Source organism: Zingiber officinale, chromosome 2B, assembly GCF_018446385.1.
Source record: "Zingiber officinale cultivar Zhangliang chromosome 2B, Zo_v1.1, whole genome shotgun sequence".
Taxonomy (NCBI): Eukaryota; Viridiplantae; Streptophyta; class Magnoliopsida; order Zingiberales; family Zingiberaceae; genus Zingiber; species Zingiber officinale.
The window spans coordinates 36097790-36116823 of record NC_055989.1 but is presented as its reverse complement, the minus strand read 5'-3'; the positions used below and the strand labels follow the sequence as shown (position 1 = coordinate 36116823).

Sequence of the window (19034 nt, the reverse complement as noted above, 5' to 3'; positions counted from 1 at the left end):
AAGGCAGCCATAGAAGCTGTATGACTCAGAAACTTCATGATAGACTTAGATGTGATTCCTGATTTGCCCAAAATTATTATAGTTTATTGTGATAATAGTGGTGCAGTAGCAAACTCGAAGGAACCACGAGCCCATTAGGCAAGTAAACACATAGAGCGCAAGTACCACCTAATACGAGGAGAGGTTGTTGTCGCCAAGATTACATCAGTAGATAACCTGGCAGATCCATTCTTTAAGGCCTTTCCAGCAAGAGCTTTTGATGGGCAAGTTGAGAGGATGGAAATCAGATGTATGCCAGTATATATGGCAGTATAGTCTTTTAGTATAATTAGGAGATTGTTAGGATGTATAATAAAAGCCTAGCTTTTTGTAAACATTTATTTTGTAATAAGAATCACATTGGTCAAATGTTTGCATTTATGTTAAATGTAGTTGTCCATTTAATTTATATTGTAGATAACATGTTGTGTGGTGCCAAACAGAAGATTATGTTATCAGTTTTTTATAAATTATAAATAGTAGCTCACAACCAAGATGGATTGGGATAAACCATTGGAATGATTGTAGTGTAATTTGGTATTAGTTTATCTTGACTATAAAGTTACACTAGTACACTATGTGTGTATTGAGTAGGACCATTTGAGGTTATTTTTTTTACTGACTTTATAAAAGAATAAAACCTCTGTTATTAAGGATGTGCGCACTCTTAATCCCGATATAATAACAAGCACATAGACTTAGTATTTATTTCTTTAATTTATCAATGGGTGAGATTTAGTTCGTTAAATCAATAGGCCCGATAAGTTGGAAAATGATATTATTTATATGGTGTGTTGTTGATTATAGAAGGAAACTGTGTCCTAGTAATCTAGGATGATGATGTCCCATTGAGGAGCTCATAAGGATTGTCATGTAAACCTTGCAGGTGGACTTAGTCTGACATGACAATAAAGTTGAGTGGTACTACTTTTGAAGCTAGATATTAATTAAGTGAGTTGTCAGTAACTCATTTAATTAGTGGACATTCGATATCTTAAACACAAGGAGATTAACGCACACAAGATAAGAAGGAGCCCATAATGTAATTTGGGATTGGTGCGGTAGTTCAATAATAACTTTTTAGTGGATTGAGTTATTATTGATGGACTTGAGTTGGGTGTTCTGGGCGAACACATGAAGCTAAAGCTCATCGGGAGACCAAAACCAATTTCTTCTCTCGGTCCCTGTTGTAGCCTCTATAAAGTCTTGTATCCACCAAGTCCACTTCTTACCCAAGTAATGGGCCGACCACATCCTTGCTAGGAGCAAAGGGGGTCGGCCAAGCATTAGCTTGGAGCCCAAGAGGTGGCCAGCCAAGCCATGCTTGGTGTCCAACCATGGGGCCGACCACACCATTTGAACTAAAGAGAGATTTTATTTTTTGTTAAAATCTTTCCTTTTGTAGTCATTCATGAAGGGATTTAAAAGAAAAATTTTAATTTTAAAATTTTCTTTTGTAGCCATCCTCATGGTTTTAAAAGAGAGTTTTAAAATTTCAAAATCTTTCCTTTTATAGCTATCTACAAAAGATTAAAAAGAGATTTTAATTTTGTTAAAATCTTTCCTTATTTGTAGTTATCTATAATGTTTAAAAGAGAGATTTTAATTTTTGATAAAACTTTCCTTTTTTGTAACCATGATTTAAAAAGAGAAGTTTTAATTAATCTTTCATTTTTGTAGTTGTCTACATGTTTTAACAGAGAGAGATTAATTTTAAAACTTTCCTTTATTGTTATGTACAATAGAAAATTTAGAAAAGAGATATTTTAATTATTGTTAAAATTTTATTTTTAATGGGAGGCCATAAATAAGGAAGTTTTAATTATGTTTAAAACTTTCCTTTTTTTGTCGTGACCAAGGATTATAAAAGAGAGGTAGAGGGTGCCTCATAAAAGAGATATACACATAACCTTAAGCCTCCTCTCTTTATCTTGGTATGGCCGACCCCTTCCCTTCTCCCTTTCTCTTAGGCCGACGCCCCACTTATCTCCTCTTTTGCTTCCTTAGGGCTGGTGGTATCAAGGATTGAAAAGTCCTTGTGGTCGGTTGCTTGGAGAGGAAGAAGAAGAAGAGGAGAAGCACTTGGTGGCCGATTGCTTGGAGGAGAAGAAGAGGAAGAAAGTTTCCTATTTTGGCATCCCTTGGTGGCTCGAGAGTCTTGGAGGAGAAGAAGTGGTTCGGGTGGATTCCATCTTTGTAGATCGTTGCCCATACAACGTCCAAGAGGAGGAGAGGAATACAACAGATGATCAAGAGGTCTTTAGCTACAAAGAAAGGTATAACTAATTAATGGTTTCCTTCGAATTAATTAGTTAGTTTTCTTTGCATGGATTCTGAAACACCAACACAAGAGGCTAGCGATTTTATGTTTCGATTTCGTGCTATCGATTTTGCTTTTCGATCTTGTGTTTCTATTGTGGTCTCTGTAGTTAAACCTAGGGTTACTGTAAGAAGTTAAATCTTCAATTTCTTTGAAAGGCTTTGTCTAGGAAGTGGTGGATGATCCCATAACCAAGAAGGTCTAGTGCCTCGCCATGTTTAACCTGGAAGTCAATCTTTGAAATAGATATTTAATCAACTTCTGTAATATGGTGTAACTTAGGAAGATCACATCGGTTAAATTTGGAGTAAAAATGTTAAGTATCGTTTTCAATCCAAGTTTAACTTCTGAAGAGCAACTTGGATTAATAATGTTAAGCATCATTTGCAATCCAAGTTTAACTTCAATAGAGCACATGGGTAGCTAGGTTAAGTTCTGTGTTTGTACAAATTGTTGTATAGGGTAAACAGAATGGTATTCCGAGTAGCAACCAACAAAACGAGAATATTTAGATTTTGTGTTGGTGTTAAGAAGGTGAAAGGGTGCCTCTTCCCCTTCACCTTCCAACCCTTTATCATTCCTCCATTAATGGAGGTAGAAGAAGATGTAGAGTCATTTTCCTCTATAAAATAGGTGTCCAAGGAAATTGGTGAAAGTGAAGAAAAAAAAAGATGAGCACAAGAGAGAAAGGAAGAGGGGACTTGCTATGTGCGAGTTTTTGGGCAAAGTCAAAGAGAATGGGCTCGCCCCATATGAAAGGTCTCTGTGCAAGGTTCGTCCATATGCACAAGATTGAAAGAGGCATGAAGAACATTCAAGATTGGTTTGTCTAATCTCAAAAGAGGGATTGGTTTGTGAACCATGAAGAGCTTTTCGATTTGTTCGTGATCGCTCTTCCGACAACAAGTCCGAAGATTATATTCTGTTACCAATTGCAAATCTACGGGAGATCACTGTGAGTTTTTATATATTTCATATTTCTATGTTTTTCATGCTTAGAACTGTCAACAATGGTATTAGAGCGATGCCTAAGCTTGAAATAATCTCTTTGTCGAAATGAAAATCTCTCTGCTGCCATCGCTAGGTAAGATCGTGACTGGGTTACGATCTGCCATAGTTGTCGAGTCCCGAGAAGTTGCTAGCTATCGACTTCCGTGATCGGAGAGTGTCGGTGACCACGCTGGAAGGCTGACAATCGAAGGTAATGACAATCGCGTTCGTCGCGGCAAAAGAAGAGAGTGTCGCGATCGCGACAAAGAAGAGAAGAAGCTGTGCAATCGATTAAACTAACGAAGCACAGTGAATCAATGTAATCAATTGGAGCAATCAATTCAAATAATTTTTTTATTGATTGAGATAATCAATTAAATGAAGATGAATAGTATTAATTACTGTTCATCCGTCAACACTGTTTGAAAACAATTGTTTTAATTGATTAAGATTTCATGCATGAATAGTATATTATGGTAATCATGCTTGAATTGATTGCTCACTATTTAATCAATTGAAATTGGTTAATCAAAGTTTGATTAATTAAAAATTGAACTATGCCAGCTTGATCCCAGATCTAGTTTAAATCATTGGTTGGTTTAACAGACTAATTTAATTCAATAATACCTAGATAGAGCTCAAATCATTCGTTGGTTTAGCCAGTTTGGTTTATTATTGAATTAATTGGGATGATTTTAATTACATAATTTGGTTTAACTAAAATGATTAGATTTATTCTAATGGGTCAGACTTAATCCAATAAGTATTGGATTGATCAAATGGATCTGAGTTTGATCAATAAGTCTGAGATTGACTTAAATGAGCTTAGATTAACAGAACATAGGTAAGAAATCCCAGTCCGATTAGATTAGTTCTAATGAGGACATTAGACAAAGCTCAGGATCTAGATTCCCAATCAATCGATCAAATGGATCAGTCGATTTAGACTCCTGAAAATCAAGAAGATTTATTTTTCTTGATTAATAATGTTGGTTCCATGCCCATATAAATTAAATTAAGTCATTTTTGTACTGGTTAGTTGGTTTTGTACTAACTTATTTAATTTCAATTTAAAGTTGGCACGGATGATTACCAATCCTGGAAACTCGAATAAGAAGAGTTTCTAATCATGGATAATTACAGGATCTAGGCGTTAATTCGTTCACTGTCGAAGAATCCTAAGATGGTAGCACACTAGATATGAAGGCTTTCCGAAGGGAGAACCTTATATATGTATAGTTATGTGTGGAGCTACTTCACCATGATTTCCTAGAGGAAGATCCTGAAGAATTTGAGAAGGATCCAGAGGAGGATCCTGAAGAATCTAAAGAGGATTCTGAAGAAGTTTCAATGATATATCAAATTGAAAATCTTGAAATTGGTCTATCTGAGATTGCCTCAAATGAGTCCAGATTGAAGGGGATTATGTTGGCCACTGCACTAGTATTTGTCCTAGTGGGAGTGGTGCCAGCCTATCTCGTTTGTAAGAGTTTTGTTATTATTACTGTCATTATATATGAATAGTATTAGTCTATTTAATTCATGTCTGTTTGTTATATGTTAACATATGCGGCATGTTTATATGAATGATATGTTCATTCATCTACTAATTACTCTACATGATACATGAAAAATGATTAGTTCATTTTATTAAATGATTAGTTCATTTAATTAAAGAAATCATGATAGAACGATGATTAGTTCATTTGTTGGGATGTATGTAATAGTATTGATCAATGTTGATTTGATTGGACCATACAAATGACGAGTGGAAATGTAGTTATCACTTGATTTTGTAAACCAACTCAAATTAATATTGAGGCAATCATAAATTGCATGCATGTGAATTGCACTGAATACTAAATAATATGTTTATTTATGTAAGATCATGACAAATAAGAACATCATAACTTATATCAGGATAACTACAAAATCTGACAACTCAAGATACAATATGTTCTTGAGGAAAAAGAAGTTCTTGAGGCTATAAAATAGGTTATGGAAGATCTGTAGATCCCACTACACAGAACATACGAGATCTCAATGCCTATAGGGCATGGAAAAGGAAGGACTCTATTTCTAAGGGAATATTGATTAATTCAATGATGGATGACCTGGTATTTGAGTATGATCCATTACCATCGGCTCATGCTATTTGGGTAGCCCTTAGAGAAAAGTGCAGTGGAGGAAGTCTGAGCAAGCTTCGATAGCTAACGATTAAGTTTGAAAGCTACATTAAGCGTCCGAATCTTTCAATGGTTCAACACCTCAGGGAGATGTTGAACATGATTCAAGAACTTAAAACTGTTGGTCATGAGTTGACCAATAAATAACAGGTTCAAGTAGTTATTCGTTCCCTTCCAGATTCTTGAGAGACCATGAAGCAAACACTAACTCATAGTGAGAGTATTAAGACTTTCATTGACATCTCACGCCATGTAGAATTGGAGAGAGTTAAATCTGTAAGGATTTTTAGACTAGCCTATGTGGCTATTGGTTCTGTTGGATCATCTGGATCCAAGAAAAAGAAATAGTTCAAAAAGGGGAAGGGAAAGAAGAAAGAAGTTGCTGCTGTGGGACAAGACCAAATCAAGAAGAAAGGAAAGAAGACTAGATTGAAACAATGCAAGTGTGTCTTCTTTTCTTAAGCATTTTGTTGCTAGTTCAGTGTTGTTAGCTGATTCTTATCCTTTGTGGATTGTAGATTCAGGAGCAACGAACCACGTAGCACATGATCGAGCTACATATGTGGAGTACCGTCGGGTATCAACTGGCAACAAATGGATATATGTAGGAAATAATACAAGAATTAAAGTCAAAGGAATTGGCACTTGCAAGCTCAACGTACATGGTGGCCTTACCCTGTTTCTACATGATGCCCTGTATGCTCCTGAGACTCCACGAAATCTAGTTTCCGTCATTTATCTTCTTGATTTAGGTTATTATGTAAATTTTTATAGCCGTTGTGTGGAACTTCGAATTAACTCTGTGTTAATTACATGTGTGGTTATGTAACAAATAGTTTTATGGTTCTTGATGTAGAACCAAATAATAATGATGGTTGTTCAAACATTGCTCTTACTAGTAATGCTGATGTTAATGATGAAATTTGACATGCTAGACTAGGACATATAAGATAATAATGAATAAATAGATTAGCTAAGGAGGGCCTTTTTAGGCACTCATGCTAAGATAAACTTGTCTATATGTGAGCATTGTCTTGCTGGAAAGACAACTAGGAAACCATTTGGTAAGGCTATTAGGGTTGAATCACCATTGTAATTAATTCATTCGAATATTTGTGGTCCAATGAATATGAAGGCTAGAAATAGAAGTTCTTATTTCATTACATTTATTGATGACTTCACATGTTTTGATCATGTGTATTTGATTTCTCACAAATCTGAAGCATTCGATTGCTTTATTCGTTACTTGAATGAAGTTGAGAATCAATTGGAAAGTAAGGTTAAAACCTTGTGTACTGACCGTGGAGGTGAATATTTGTTTGATCAGTTCAAGATAATATATAATGAGAAAGAGATTATTAGACAGCTAACTATCTCTGGAACTCCACAACAAAATGGGATTACTGAAAGAAGAAATATGACTCTTCTTGAAATGATTAGGTCTATGATGGCGCAGGCTAATTTACCAATCTCCTATTGGGGAGATGTATTATTAGTTATGAGCTATATACTTAATAAAGTGCCTTCAAAGGTAGATCCATCTACTCCACATGGACGTTGGACAAGCAGAAAGATGGATTAAGTAATCTGAGACCTTGGGGGTCTACTGCCTTCGTTCATGATAAGACTCATGAACATGGAAAATTAAGATCTAGAGGTAAGAAGTGTGTCTTTATAAGGTATTCTGAGACTTCTAAGGGTTATGTTTTTATTGGTGAGTGACAAGATGGAACCATCTTTGAAATAGAGTCAAGAAATGCTACTTTTCTTGAAACTGAGTTCCCAACACGAGGTGAAGTTGATAAGACAATTCCTCTATATTAGATAGAGGAGGAGGAAAATGTTCCTTTATCAACAAATCAGGAGATGCCTGAATATAGTCAACCAAATGGGAGTAATTTGCCACTGAATGAGTCAGTTGCTCAACAGTCTAACCTATGAAATAGTCGTCAAATTATTCCTCGGAGAAGGTTTGATATTGAGAATGAGACATTGATGATTCTCCCAGTTGATGATGAGGAATCTCAAACAGTGAGGAAGCTTTGAGATGTGTTGACTCTCCTCAAATGTACGGAAAAGTCGTAAGTAATAATAAAAGATATCGTATCCACAAGGACTGGAATAATCACTAAAGATGTCTCAACGCGAATTAACTAAACATCTAATCAATCGATTCACAAAAGCAAAGTGAAACTATGAAAGGTAAAGACAGAAACAAAAGAATAAGAAACAAGAATAAGGGCAATGATAAGGGATGTTCTAGGAGTTTTGGTTTCTTTATAAGGATATCAAATGTAAATGATTTACGGAATCTTATTTCTCAATTGTCCATTATTTGTAGAAGGTTGTCGGTTCTCTCTTGCAATAGACAACCAGCCTAGGACTAAAATCTATACCTAAATGTGATCAATTAGGTATGAATCTATGTTGTACTTACACAGGCTTGTTTCTGTCACGAACGCCCCTCGGATAATCAACATAGGAATTCACAATTCATCAACCGCATAAAGATACAAAGATTAATGCATACTATCTATCCTACCCCCTTGAATAACCCTATATCACCTTCAAGATCATCCCTCAAATGTCCTTACACGGGCATGTCTGTCACATACGTCCCTCGAAAAATCGAATGAGGAATTACCTCTACAAGATCCATAAGATATCCAAACATTCAATCAAGCATGGTAATTAAGCCTTAATCACAACAATCCACACAAGAAAGAATGAATACAAACAAGGCAAAATCATAGAAATAGGAAATTGACATATCTACAAGAGTTTTACATCAAATCATCCTTACAATTACTCCCTCCATCCTAGAACAAAGAAATCTACTCCATAAAATGGGGAAAAAATTCGAAGAAAGAAAGATTACAAACATTCTTGATCCTAAATCCAAGAAGAGGAAGAAAGAAAGCTTATCTATGATGAAGAACTGACTTCGGATCGGATCCACAATCTTGGAGTCGAAGCGTTGAAGATCCACCCTTGAATCGCTAGAAAATCCCTCCGAGAAGATGGAGGAACGCCCCAAATCTTGATTCCCCCCAAAAGGGAGAAGATCCCCTTTCAATTCATAAAGGAAACCTTATATAGAGGGGAGGTTTGGGCGCCACACGACCCTGAGACATGGTCGTGTGAGGTTCACACGGCCAAGGCCACTCCCTTCTCTGCCTACCTTACACGACCGTGTGTGATACACGGCCGTGACATGCTTCTTCCACAACTCCTTTTGCAAGGCCGTGTAGATCTACACGGCCTACATTGCCTCTGCCTCTGGAAACCTTGCACGGTCGTGTAGTGCACACGGCCTGGGCCTTCTTGGTCTCTGGAAACCTTACATGGTCATGTGGTGTACACGGGCAAGGCCTTCTTGATCTCTGAAAACCTTGCATGGTCGTGTGGTGTACACGGCATGGCTCCTTTTGGCTTCAAATCTTGGCACGGCCATATGAGGTTCACACGGCCGAGGCCACTTCCTTTTCTGCTGCAATCACATGGCCAAGGATCTCCACACAGCCTGGGCAACTCCCCATGGCAGGGTCGTGTGAGGTTCAAGAACAACGCCTTCCTCTCTAGCTTCTCTTGCAGATTTGGCCTCGAACATGAATCCTTCACCAAATTCGACCCCTGTATACAGAAAATGCACAAAAGCAGATCTCCGAACAAAAAGAGTAAATATACTAAAAGGAAAGCTGGAAGTACGAAAATGCATAGATAAAGCATGCTCAAAGTATGTGAATGTGCATCAAAACATGCTAAACAAGTGTATACAATCTACGCACATCACACCCCCAGACTTAAACCTTTGCTTGTCCTCAAGCAAAATGCTTCAATCTAAATTCATATGTTTTACAATGCTCTCATATCCCTAATGCATTCTCCTAACTCTATTAAAAAGTTTCATTAACAAGCATGATCATGGAAACAAGTTAAGTATGACTCAAGCATAAGTCCCTTGTGCACATTGCAAGGTAACTCAAAACTCTTCAAGTCTCAATCTATGTCCTAGTCAAGTCATCATCAAATTTGAATTCCTAATGTTTCCGGTGATAGACAAGTAACCAGTGATAGGCACTTACTTGCCACACACTTGGTTCATATTTCTCAATCAACCCAAGGTCTCAAAGGCGTGCTCAATCTCAAGAGAAACTAAGCAATCATTTCCCCAGTACCTAACTTGATCTCAAAGGGGTGACTTGCTAGATTCCACTCACAATAACTGTTTTTTATATCTCTTATTCAACTTTTTTTCTGCTTTTTTTCACTTTTTTTTTATAAGTCTTTGCATTGTGCGAAACTTATTTACAAATGTACTTTTAGCACAAATGTTGGGATATTTTGATTTTTCCAAATGAGCTTACATGATTTGAGCCTCATCTAGTAACCAAAATGAAGTTTGAGAAATCACCATGGAAACCAAGTATAAAACAAACAAGATGAATCATGACTATTTCAATGATATCAACCATTCAAGCATCAAGTAGAAGTGAAGTGAAGATAATATTCTTAAGGTCAAGCCAAAACAAAAACTCATCTCCATAAGATACTTAGCTTATATCATGCTACCCCCCAAGATAGAGAAAAGAGGTACATTAAGCATACTACTAGCATCATTTACAACATCATGAATCTAGATAATGAACGTGCTAACATTTTCACTTAAAGACAAGAAAGCATATAAGTGAAGTTTGATATTCTCAAGATGAATGCCACAAGAAATCAAAACAAAATGCAAGACATAAGCAAAAACAAACAAAACAATTCAAATGCATCTAATGCATCCCCCTAGACTTAAACATTTCATTGTCCCAATGAAAACTAAAAACAATGTGGAGGAGATTAAAAGTAAGAGAAGTTACCAAATGATTCATGCCAAATGCCCATGTCATTAACTTCTCCATTATGTAGTTATACTCCTCCTAATCTTTGAGTCCTATAAAAGAAGATTGACAACAAAAATTAAGTAGAGGATACATGTTTATTATAAAGAATGAAATGAAAGTAGAAAGAACTAAAGACAAATGAAAACAAAGAAAATGAACTTGGGTTGCCTCCTAAGAAGTGCTTGTTTAAGGTCATTAGCTCGACCACCTCATTAGATTTATCGAAATCTCGCTCTTAGAGGGGTAAGATATTTCAACACCCTCCTACCAAGGGCTCTTATTATGGAGGAAGCTTTCAATATAGGAATTACAAAATAAAGTATTGCTCTCTCCATCTTCGTCTTCTTTGAAGTTCTTTCAAGTGGTCGAAGACGGTTCAGTGTGAGCTTCCAATTATTAGCCCAAGTGAAATATGCACATGCAAAGAAAATACAAATCTCCCACAAATATATTAGATAAGATAGAGCCATAACCATATTAAGATAAGCAGAATAAGAAATAAAAACTGAATCACATCCAACAAATTCAATAATATGTACCTCAATAAAATTTTCCAAAAGATCACAAGAAATACTAACCTTGCTTTGTTGAGAAATACCTGATATTTCTAAACATGTGAATGTGATTTCCTCTGAATCAAATGATGGTTCTGGCTCTGGCTCAGGTGTTGGCGATATTAAAGATGGTGATTCTTGAGACTCAACCATATCTACATGAGTCCCTACACATTGGTCCATAACATTCTCAATCCTTGCAACTCTTACAACATCTAAGGATTGTGTGGACAAAGGAGGTAATTCTTGAGATGCTGCTTCCACATTACAACTCCCTACACATTGTTCCATATCAACATCATCAACACAAACATCAAAAAACAAACCCACATCAATATCCTCAATAGGAGAATCAACAATAGGAGGATCAATAACTTCACTTGCAGTTTTAAATTGATCTACCACATCATATTCATCATCTGAAAATTTAATGTTACTACAACACCCTATAAAATTTGGAGGTAGATCTGAAAACTTATTTACCACTGCTTTATCTTCACAATCCTCATCTGAAGAGTCTTCATCTTTATACAGATTCAAAAATCTGCACTCAACCTTACCAGTGTCACAGAATTTTTTAAAGTCATAGTTCTCATTGACCCCCACTAACCTTTGTGCAAAAGGAATCCTTAGTGAAGGTCTTGAGAAAGATACTTCTAATTTCCCATATTCCCTTTTGGCTTGTGGAGGAGATTCAACTTGCTTATCTAGTGTTGATATGATCAATCGTTGAGGGAAAGGTACTTGTGGCATTTGGGGACCTCCTGGAATAATGGAACAGAGTTCATGTGGTCTTCTATTGTTCTTCTCCTCAATTCTAAACATGTCCTTCTTCCGAAGTTCTCAACCCAACATCATCATACTTTTCACTAGATCTTGTCTGCGAAGGAGGGGGATCTTCTTTAAACCAATTTGAAATAATACTTTCAATCTTTGCCCCTAAATGTTTGAACTCCTCGTTCTATGACTTGTGATTTTCAAAACTCATAGATGGTTGAGTTACAATTTGTTTGATAGGATCTATAGCATTTATGACTTGCACTTCTTGAATGTTTGAGGGAGATTTCATCCAACTTATGTTCGACCATTCATGGAGGTTCAATGTCACTTGATCAATTAACATATATGCTTCATCTACACTTTTGTCCATAAAAGAACCTCCAGCTGATAAATCCAATAAACTCTTGTCTGAGAAAAAATCCCCCCATAGAATATGTGCAGAATCAACCATTTTTCAAAACCATGATGAGGGCACTACCTTTGAAGACTGTTGAATCTATCCCATGCTTCAAACAATGATTCTCCATATGCCTGAGCAAAATTTGTTATGCAATTCCTCATATACATTGTTCTGCTTGGAGGGAAAAAATGTTTTAGAAATTGGTTCTCCAATTGATCCCAACTTGTGATACTTTGAGGATGGAAAGAATATAACCAAGTCCTTGCTTTATCCTTGATACTAAAAGGAAATGCCATCAATCGAACTACATCTGTTGACACTCCTTCACATTTCACCATATCACAAATCTCTAAAAATGTTTCAAGATGCAGTTAAGAACTTTTTGATACTTCTCCTCCAAATTTGTGACCTTGTATCATAAAAATTAACTCTGGGTCTAGTTGGAAACTTTCTGCTTCAATTTGAGGTTGCATAATGGGAGATAACAATCTTACAGAAAAGGGTGCAGAAAAATTTCTCATGGGTATGCTTGACATGTTAGTGCTCATGGATATTCAAGAAAGAATTATTAGAAGAAAAAAAATTGAAGAATCAAAGACAAGAAATAAAATGTAATATGAGAAGCAAGAAAAACAATGCAGAATTAAAATTGCAAGAAAGAAAGTGCATAATGAAAACAAGAAAGAAAAGATAAAAAGAAAAAGAAAAATGTCTAGAATAATTCATATGCTAAAAATTGCAAGATATGTTTACAAAAGAAAAGAAGAAAGAAACTAAATCAAAAGAGAAAATAGAGAAAAGTTAGATTAGAGTGCTAGAAATCAAGAATGCAAAGTTAGAATTAGAATTGCAACAAGCAAGAAGTAGAAAAGAATACAAGAAAAAGTTATGAAAACAAAATTCTAAAAATTAGATTCAACTATGCAAATGAAAAGAAAAGAAAAGTTATGTTTAATCTAACTCAATTGATAATCCCTAATGTTATAGCACAGTCCACGGCAATGGCACCAAAAACTTGTTGACACTCTGCAAGTGTACGGAAATGTCGTAAGTAATAATAAAAGATATCGTATCCATAGGGACTGGAATAACCACTAAAGATATCTCAACGCGAATTAGCTAAACATCTAATCAATCGATTCACAAAAGCAAAGTGAAACTATGAAAGGTAAAGATAGAAACAAAAGAATAAGAAACAAGAATAAGGGCAATGATAAGGGATGTTCTAGGAGTTTTGGTTTCTTTATAAGGATATCAAATGTAAATGATCTATGGAATCTTATTCCTCAATTATCCATTATTTGTAGAAGGTTGTCAGTTCTCTCTTGCAATAGACAACCAGCCTAGGACTAAAATCTATACCTAAATGTGATCAATTAGGTATGAATCTATGTTGTCCTTACACTGGCTTATTCTTGTCACGAACGTCCCTCGGATAATCAACATAGGAATTCACAATTCATCAACCGCATAAAGATACAAAGATTAATGCATACTATCTATCCTACCCCCTTGAATAACCCTATTTCACCTTCAAGATCATCCCTCAAACGTCCTTACACGGGCATGTCTGTCACGTACGTCCCTCGAAAAATTGAATGAGGAATTACCTCTACAAGATCCATAAGATATCCAAACATTCAATCAAGCATGGTAATTAAGCCCTAATCACAACAATCCACATAAGAAAGAATGAATACAAACAGGGCAAAATAATAGAAATAGGAAATTGGCATATCTACAAGAGTTTTACATCAAATCATCCATACAATTACTCCCTCCATCCTAGAACAAAGAAATCTACTCCATAAAATGAGGAAAGAAATTCGAAGAGAGGAAGATTACAAGAATCCTTGATCCTAAATCCAAGAAGAGGAAGAAAGAAAGCTTATCTATGATGAAGAACCATCTTCGGATCCAATCCACAATCTTGGAGTCGAAGCGTTGAAGATCCACCCTTGAATCACCGGAAAATCCCTCCGAGAAGATGGAGGAACGCCCCAAATCTTGATTCCCCCCAAAAGGAAGAAGATCACCTTTCAATTCATGAAGGAAACCTTATATAGAGGGGAGGTTTGGGCGCTACACGACCCCGAGGCACGGCCGTGTGAGATTCATACGGCCAAGGCCACTCCCTTCTCTGCCTACCTTACACGGTCGTGTGTGATACACGGCCGTGACATGCTTCTTCCACAACTCCTTTTTCATGGACGTGTAGATCTACACGGCCTGCATTGCCTCCGCCTCTGGAAACCTTGCACGATTGTGTAGTGCACACGGCCAGGGCCTTCTTGGTCTCTAGAAACCTTACATGCCCGTGTGGTGTACACGGCCAGGGTCTTCTTGATCTCTGGAAACCTTGCATGGTCGTGTGGTGTACACGGCCTGGCTCCTTTTGGCTTCAAATCTTGGCACGACCGTGTGAGGTTCACACAGCCGAGGCCACTTCCTTTTCTGCTGCAACCATACAGCCAAGGATCTCCACATGGCCTAGGCAACTCCCCATGGAAGGGTCGTGTGAGGTTCAGGAACAGCGCCTTCCTCTCTAGCTTCACTTGTAGATTTGACCTCGAACATGAATCCTTCACCAAATTCGACCCCTATATACAGAAAATGCACAAAAGCATATCTCTGAACAAAAAGAGTAAATATACTCAAAGGAAAGCTGGAAGTACAAAAATGCATAGATAAAGCATTCTCAAAGTATGCGAATGTGCGTCAAAACATGCTAAACAAGTGTATACAATCTACGCACATCAAGATACTTAGTTAAAAAAGAATGGAAAGTTGAAATGGATGAAGAAAAGGAGTCAATGAGAAAGAATCACGTTTGGGATTTAGCCGATCTTCCTTTAGGTCGAAGGGATATTGGGAATAAGTGAATTATCAAAATAAAAAGGAAAGCAGATGGATCGATTAATCGATATAAAGGTTGATTAGTTGCAAAAGGATATACCCAAATGGAGGGTATTGATTTTGAAGAGACATTCTCCCCATTTGTGAAGTTTGTGTCAATACGTGTCATCCTAGCTATAGTAGCAAAATTTGCCATGGAATTACATCAAATGGATGTAAAAATGGATTTCCTTAATGGTAATCTTGACAAAGAAATCCATATGGTACAACCAGAAGGTTACGTTGCTGAAGGCCAAGAGAAAAGATTATGTAGACTTGAGAAGTCTATATATGTGCTAAAGCAAATGTCAAGACAATGGAACATAAGATTTAATGAAGTTATTTTATCTTATAATTTCAAAATGATCAATGAGGATCATTGTGTTTACCTAAGAAAAAAAAGTTTATCATTTTATCATTATATGTTGATGATATGCTAATAGCTGGAAATGACATAAAGTGTGTGATAGAAGTCAAATCTTGGATTTCATCACAATTGGACATAATAGACATGGGAGAAGAAGAGTACATCTTAGGAGTGAAGATCATTAGAGATCATTCTAAAAGACTATTGGATTTATCTCAACAAGCTTATATCACTAAGATGCTATAACACTTCAATATGTCAAATTGGAATATTGAACAAATACCTGTAGCAAAAGGTACTGTCTTGAGCAAAAGTATGTATCCCAAGACTCTTGAGGAAATAACTAAAATGTAGAAAAAACCATATTTTAGTTCTATTGGTAATTTGATATATACTATGTTGTGTATTTATCTTGATATAAGCTATGGTGTTGACTTAGTTAGTCGTTTCCAGTTAAACCCAGGGTCGAGACACTAGAAAGCGATAAAGAGGATAATTAAATACCTCAAAAGGATAACAAATTATCTATCTATTTTTCAAGGATCTAAGATGAGCCTGAGTGGCTACACAAATGCAGATTGGGTAGGAGACCTTAATGACAGAAAATCCACATTAGTCTATACCTTCTTGCTAAATGGTGGTGCCATCTCATGGAATAGCAAGAAGTAGGCTTGTGTAGTCTTGTCGATAATGGAAGCTGTGTGGCTTGCGTATCAATTGTGCAACAATCTTTCTAGTTGAAAAAGGTTCCTAAAGCATTTGAAAATTGCTGAGAACAGTGGGAGTCCTGTTACAGTGTACTGTAACGGTCAAGCTGAGGATCCCAAATATTACAGCAAAGGCAAGCATATAGTATTAAGTATAATTTTGTAAGGGATATTGTGGACAAGAAAATGATAATTCTTGAGTATATCCCTACACGTACTATGGTTGTAGATCCTTATAATAAACCATTAACTAAAGAGTCATTTCAAAGAATAGGAAGTCTTTGTGACTTCATAAAATGTAACACGTTGTAAAATGTCATGATCTATTCAGTGTATAAGTTGTTACATTTTAGATTAAAGTCTCGATGAGCATGTTGGCAGGTTTAGATTGGTCCACTCACATGGACGATCATCTCTATTTGTTGAGTATAAATAGAGGTAATACCGTTACTTATGGGACAACTTATGTAGCTGCAAATAGAGACATACCTATAAGTTAAGGTCGCCTTGATAATTGTGTCAATATGAGATCATTTATGTAATGATTGAAGTAAATGAACCCACCATTTACTAAACCTGTTGAAAGTCAGATTGGAATTCATATGTTGAATTCAGGATTAGACATTAGGTATGTCTAGATCGAAATCTCTACGATGTTAAAATTTGAGAAAAGCATGCACTCTTTTTAGTAAAGAGAATAACATTGTAGCATGTGATTCATACCAAATGTGCTATGGCGACAAGAAGGGTAGTAGGAAAATGGATCCCTGTTACTCTACTATGTGAGACCTTTGAGATTATAAGTTAATCTCAATTTTTACCCTTAGTGATTATTTAGCTGTTTACTTGAAGTTTTAATCAGTGTTTGCTACTTTAGCATGTATCCTATGACTATGGATGATTCGGTCTATGGAACAAAACTAGGAAAGCAACTTATTGAAATGAATGGATTCTAGCTAAAAAGAAAGATTAAATAGATTTACATCTTTTGATGTTATTCACTGGTCGATCCATTTCTGTTATGTATAGAAATGAATGTGAATATTGAATATGAAACATGCTCTTGACATAATAGTCATTGTAAGGGATTAGAGATTCTCATATTGATGTAAATGAAGATTATTTAATCTGGATAAATAGCAAGACATGGAAATCTCCAAGATAATGGCTGTGTGCCACTGGGAGATTGGATGTTTTCTAGATAATGGATATGTTCCACTAGAAGAGAGGCTCTATGCCATTACGAGAGTGTCTCTAATTCATTTGGAAGAGCGCCTAAGTAAAGTGTAACAACTTTGTTAACATTTATCGTGTTAGGATGTATACTAAAAGCCTAGCTTTTTGTATGAATATTTATTTTGAAATTAAAATCACATTGGTCAAATGTCTGCATTTATTTAAATGTAGTTGTCTATTTAATTTATATTGTAGATAACATGGTGTGTGGTGTCACACAGAAGATAAAGTTATCAGTTCCTTATAAATTATAAATAGTAGATCACAACAAAGATAGATTGGGACAAACCATTGGAATGGTTGTAGTGTAATTTGGTATTAGTTAATCTTGACTATAAAATTACACTAGTACACTATGTGTGTATTGAGTAGGATCATTTGAGGTTGTTTCTTTTTATACTGACTACATAAAAGAACAAAATCTCTGTTCTTATGAATGTGCGTACTCTTAATCCCAATATAATAACAAACACATATACTTAGTATTTATTTCTTTAATTTATTAAAGGGTAAGATTCATTCAGTTAAATCAATAGGCCCGATAAGTTGAAAAATAATATTATTTATATGGTGTGTTGTTGATTATTGATATGGGTTAGGTTTTGTGGGTCCCCGATAAGGAAAGGAAAGGAGGTAATAAAACCAAGGAGATAGGCTGATATCGGCCGGGATATACCTCGAAGGAAGTATGCTAATCTCGGCCGAAATATGCCCTAAAGGAGATAAGCTAATATCGGTCGGGATATACCTCCAAGGGAGGTAAGTTTATATCGACCGAAATATACTTCCCAGGAGGAAGATCTATATACCTCAAAGGAGGTAGGCTAATATCGACCGGGACATACCTCAATAAGAGGTAAGTCTATATCGACCGAAATATGCTTCCCAGGAGGAAGATCTATATACCTCAAAGGAGGTAGGCTAATATCGGCCGGGACATACCTCAATAAGAGGTAAGTCTATATCGACTGAGATATGCTTCCCAGGAGGAAGATCTATATACCTCAAAGGGGGTAGGCTAATATCGGCCGGGACATACCTCAATAAGAGGTAAGTCTATATAGACCGAAATATGCTTCCTAGGCGAGAGATTCATATCAATCGGCATATAGCTCAAAGGAGGTAGGCTAATATCGGCCGGGACATACCTCAATAAGAGGTAAGTATATATCGACAGAAATATGCTTCCCAGGAGGAAGATCTATATACCTCAAAGGAGGTAGGCTAATATCGGTCGGGACATACCTCAATAAGAGGTAAGTCTATATCGACCGAGATATGCTTCCTAGGAGGAAGATCTATATACCTTAAAGGAGGTAGGCTAATATCGGCCGACACATACCTTCAAGGGGAAGAATCCACATCACTTGGCGTAAACCTCAAAGGAGGTAGGCTAATATCGGTCGGGATATACCTCAATAAGAAATAAGTCTATATCGACCGAGATATGCTTCCCAGGAGGAAGATCTATATACCTCAAAGGAGGTAGGCTAATATCGGCCGGGACATACCTTCAAGGGGAAGGATCAACATCACTTGGCGTAAACCTCAAAGGAGGTAGGCTAATATCGGTCGGGACATACCTCAATAAGAAATAAGTCTATATCGACCGAAATATGCTTCCCAGGAGGAAGATCTATATACCTCAAAGGAAATAGGCTAATATCGGCC

At 36.4% G+C, this 19034-nt stretch overlaps 1 non-coding gene across 1 annotated transcript; it reads left to right on the top strand.

The window, feature by feature from the left end:
* Positions 1 to 12215: 12215 nt before the first annotated feature.
* On the top strand, positions 12216 to 12321 carry LOC122049839. Its single transcript, XR_006131094.1, has one exon. It is a non-coding gene; the product is annotated as a small nucleolar RNA R71 (small nucleolar RNA).
* Positions 12322 to 19034: the final 6713 nt, after the last annotated feature.